Consider the following 5,545-nt stretch of genomic DNA (forward strand, 5'->3'; position numbering starts at 1 on the left):
CCTGCTGTATTTATTTTTGTAAGCTGAGCTTTTATTGTTAATGATGATGATCTTGTACTGCAGAAATTTATATTTTCAGGGGAAAAAAAAGTAAGCTATTACTAACAGGTAGAGAAACTGATTAAAAACTAAGATCTATTTTTGCTATTGCAGCTATATATTCTAATCAATGATTTCTTAAGGCTAGACCTCTATATGAAATAAGACAATCACACTTAGTAATTCTTAAACATACTGTATTAGAATTAGGAATTTCTAATTTAGAAGCTTTTTACGACGTCAAAGTTTTTCACATTACTGATAGTCTTTATTTTAAACAGTTAAATGGGGGAATCATTACTGTAATTATTCAAGTTCTGTTCAGCTAGTTAGGACTGATAAAAATCAAAAATTTCCTTCCAAGATAGTAACAATAACTTGATACACTTACAAATGGACAATACAAGAAAGAAGCATTGTTCCATGATAAACCTATATAAGCTTCACTATACAGTTTCTTTCCTCTGAAAAAAGGGAGGTTTTTATTTCCCCCCCTAGGTTATTAGTTTTACTTAGTAAGTGCATCATCCATAAATTTTTATACAGAAGAAAACTGACTTTTGAAAAAGAGCACTGAGTCACTGACAAAAAAAGGTTTAAATTGCAAAGTTCATATGATATTAATAACCCTGCTAAATCCAGAGTCAAGCTGAATGTAGGGCAAAAATGAACAAAATTCCTTGCAAAATAAAAAGTACATGTTTCAACTGAGCTGTTTCCAAAGTCAACTACTCAAAACTACAAAATTATTACAACATTACATATTTTCTCTTACAAATATTATAATAGGATTCTTGCAATAATATTCAGTTCCAGCTTCAGACATCTAAATTTAGGTGTCTCAAATGTAGGTGTTGACATGTGAAATAAGTGGCTGTGCCTCCATTATAGTGAAAGTGGATCTAGTCTGTGTAGTCATTTGAGCCTCAGGAGGACCCAAGGGCAGAATCCAGTTTCCTAAATACATGTGCCTATGGTCAACTGAAGTGTTCTAGCAGATCCAAAATCCAACATTGGAAGATATTCACGGGACTTGGATTTTGTGTACTGGCAGCTGCAGAATACGTGAAGGCATGCTGAAGGACGCAAGAAGCCTAGGTTTACGGAAGTGAATCTTGCCTGGACTGTCAACCGTGGGATATTCCTCCAGTTCTGTGTGCCTGGATCTGCAGCTGGTAGGCATGTATGGCACTGCTCAGACCAAAGTCCTAGGGAACTTTGATAAAAGGTTCTTCACCTGACCAGGCAAATTGTCCTGCTCCTTCCTGACCCAGAGGCTGCCACACAGAAAGAATCCAGTCTCCTGTTTTTTCCTGAAGGGTAGCCAGGTACACCAGCCGCAGCTGAGTGTACTGCCAGCTCTTCTTGCTGCCTGAACCCATGCAGACTCTTGCTTGGTGACTGGACTGTCTGTGGGTGGGAGAAGTCCAGAACCACGGTCAGAAATTTATTGTTTTCCAGCACAGGTGGGCCTTGGATGTATCCTTCACCTTAAGCGTAGTGCAAGGTCAAAAGAAAGCCACGCAGAGGATGCGCTGTTGGGGCGGAGGGCGAAGAAAAGAAAGGGAGAGGCTGCAGCTGGTATTTTACCAGCTTCATGCCACGCAAGAATGATAAACTGCAGTCCTGCCAGAGCTCTTTCAGATAATACCCAGGGTGTGGAATGCATTCATCGTACGCAGTGTATCATTTCCCTGTCAAAATTGTAGCTGGTTTTAACAGAGGGAAGGGAGGGGGAAGCCATGTGCATGCTCTGATAAAGATATCTAGGAAGGACAAACTTCTTCATGTAGCACATGTTCATTTCTTGCCCAGAATTATGATCATTTATGTGGTGAATGGACAGCAGCCTCATAATTCTTTTGCTAGCAGCAAAAACTTTTGGAAAAGATAGGAGCAGCAGAGAACAGTCTGCTAACCAAACCCACAAGCATATTTGCTCGCCAGATACTACAACAATCTTAACTTTTACATTTTATTTTAGAAAAATATTTATTGGTGCTGCCTTAATCCTTAAAAAATGACTTACCTTCCTGTAAGAGTGTCCTTAGTCATTCATTCCCAGAAATCTCGGTACTTGTAGAGCTATTTATTAGCATCTTTAGAGCAAATGAGTGAAATAGGCTAGTGGATTGATTTTGATTTGTCAAAATCACTGGTAAAAATATCCCATCTATAATATTATGTATCTTTAAACACTATGTGCATTTTTTTTAATAAAGGTGATTACAGTTAAAACATTATGGAGTTCTGTATAACGTGAATATACAGCCAATACAAATTTATACCAATTGCTATGTAAAGTAAAAACTGCTGTAGTCCCAGAGCCCATATTAGTCCAGGATTAAAACTGGTATTTTTGAGAGAAGTGTGCAAGGGTATTTTCAGGTTCACATCTGCTGGCAAACCCCATACTCAAACATAACAGTACACAGACCAAACTGGCATCAACGGTGACAGAGAAGCAGAAAAAAACACGGCAGAACTATCAAGATAGGAGCACCAGAAAGATATTTTCTGGTTACAATTTGCTTCTTTCTGTATGTAAATAATAAAAAAATAATAATAATAAAAAGAAAAACATACAGGAGCTCATTGCAACCTTCTGCTACATAGAAGAAATATACCCTGAATAAAATGAGAAAATTAGATACAGTGCTAGATAGAAATGGATAGATATTTGAGAGCTATGGAGCTACTGGAGAGGGTCCAGCAAAGGGCCAAGAAGATGATGAAGGGAGTGGAGCATCTCTTATACAAGGAAAGGCTGAAAGAGCTGGAACTGTTCAGTCTAGAGAAGAGAAGTTCTCAGGGGGATCTTATAAATAACTGAAGGGAAGGTGTAAAAAAGACAGAGAAAGGCTCTTTTCAGTGGTGCAGGGCAAGAAGTAATGGGCACAAACTGAAACACAGGAGGTTCTCTCTGAACATCAGGAAACACTTTATTTCCATGAAGGTGACCAAGCACTGGCACAGGTTATCTGGAGAGGTGGTGGAGTCTCCTGCCTTGGAGATACTCCAAAGCTGCCTGGATGTGGTCCTGGGCAACCTGCTTGAGGAGGAGTGTTAGACCAGATGATCTCCAGAGGTTCCTTCCAGTCTCAAATATTCTGTGATTTTGTGAAAATTTCTTGTGAGAACATTTTTTCATCTTCTTCCATCTATGTTTTAGAGTAAATTATAAACAGCCTAAACTAAACATAAGCAACATTACACTTTCAAGTACAAAATAAATTGCTTGAGTCAGAAAGGCTAAAGTTAATCCAGATTTTTTTCTGTGGGACATTTACATTCAGCTGTAACCTTTCAGGTGTGAAAACATGTTTTTTTCTACAGGTTTAATACCTCTATCATACATTGTTCAGACAGTAGGCAGTGAAGGAAACAGTGGGAAAGCCAGTAAATACGCATTTCACTCAGTACACATCATCTCTCTTGGCTACTAAGGATCTATCCTTGTAAACTACTTTCCTATAGAATTTTCTTTAAACGTCCACTGTGTTCCTAAAGAAAGCATATGTATTTATCCTCTATTTTGTTCACCACTTTTTCCACAAAAAGTTAATTATGTAGACCAGGCCAACAAAATTTCTTCCCAGGAGATAAAACTTTGTAGACAATGAGCAAATGACAAAGCTCTTCACATTGTATACCATCAAACTGACTAAAAGATCATACATGCAAATCTACAACTACATTTTTTTCTATCCTAGTGCTTTAGAGGTCTGAAATGTGAGGATATATGTCATATGTAAGTGTAAAATAGATAATAAAAAATTAGCTTATTTTTTAATTGTAATGTGAGTTTCCAATAATCTTGCATTGTATTTCCATTATACAAATTCCACTCAATGAAAAAAACCAATCCTCTTTATTGAAATAGTTCTAATTTAAAGCATAAAACAACCATTATACATATGACAAAACTTGTTATTGAACTGTGAAAGTAGAGTTGTTTAGTGTACAGCATACACAGAATTCATTGGTCACAGCAAAACTAGAGGGTATTTTTATTTTAGCTGCTCATCATCTGAACAGATCTATTTCCCTGTTATGTACAGACAAAAGTAAATTGAAATTACTCACATTTGAAAATAAAGGGATAAACTTGGAACCTACCTTTGAAAATCCTCAACATGCAGAGCTTCCACTGAGCCAAAAGAATATTCAGTACAGAAGAGATTTACAGAGCTTGATTCTTTGAGGTAGCTGAGTTTGAGAAGTAAGCTTTGAAAGCGGCACACCTAATCAGTATTCTGATAAGAAATGTTAGCCTACTGTGAGAACATGACATGGTTGTCATAATCACAATAACTTAGACTCAGTTTTTAGTAAATAGTGGGAAATATGTAACTGAGAATATCTACAAAGACATCTACAAGAACATCTACAAAATATTTTAGAACAAGGAACAATGGAATTAAAGAAAGCGTCTGTATGTCACTGAACTCTGGTGGCATGGAAAATTAGGCCCACACTACTAAGTGCTTACAGAAATGTATCTTCCTGATAATTTAGATACCAAATATGATACTGTTCAGACTCCCTATTATTTTATTCTGATCCAAAAAATGGAATTTATTTCATGTACCTTGAAAGTTAAGGATGCAGCCAGAAAGTACCTTGTTTTATTCAAACAGAATTTTCCTTTTCTGTATTGTACTTGCTGTCACTTCTAATCAGTACCATGTGTCACATCCAAGAAAGGAAAAAGAGATCCTCTAAAATTCAACATGCGTTTGCAAGGCGTTGGACGACTACAGCTGCTAATACTCAATATTTCTTTGCAGCAGCACCTAGAAGCCAAGCCCCTGCTGAGAATATCTCAGATACCTTGCAATCTATACCCGATTCCCAAACAAATCATAAATAAGCAATTTTTTAGTCATTATTTGTGTCCGTTGCCCTTGTCTTTTCAGTTTTACTGCTCTTTGCTTGAACATCTTCCCTCTGTTAGCCAGCAGCTTTCCAGAACCACGGTGTCCAGAAAACTGACCGTAATTTTCTAGGGTTTCATGTAAACCCCACTTTATTTAGCCGAATAGTGTGATGATTTAAATTTGACAGATTCCCACTCTAGTTTATGCTTTTAAAAGTGGATTTTGGAAGGGGGGCTCAGCTATAAAACAAAGAACATCAATTATTTACATGACTATCCAATTAGTCAGTGACTCTCAAATCCAAAGTCTTGGCACTGCAGGGGCACTGACTCGTCAGGGATAGCAACCATATTATTTCACTTGCAAGAAGGAAATATTGACAGGAGCAGCTGTGACATCTACTCTCTGTGTAGACAGATATACTGAAGTCAAGCTCAGACAAAGTGAATTAGAATTATATATTACCTGAACAAAGGAAGTGGGGAAAAAAACCCAGTGAATTTCTACATTGGAGTCATAAACTAAATAGGACTAGAAGTCTACAGAGAGAAGAATTAAAGAAGTTCCATTGAAAGGCCTGATGGAGAACATCTTTATAGTGAAACAGTGCTAACACTCTTTTATAG

This window comes from Charadrius vociferus, unplaced genomic scaffold (genome assembly GCF_000708025.1).
Source record: "Charadrius vociferus isolate BGI_N301 unplaced genomic scaffold, ASM70802v2 scaffold76, whole genome shotgun sequence".
NCBI classification, from domain to species: domain Eukaryota; kingdom Metazoa; phylum Chordata; class Aves; order Charadriiformes; family Charadriidae; genus Charadrius; species Charadrius vociferus.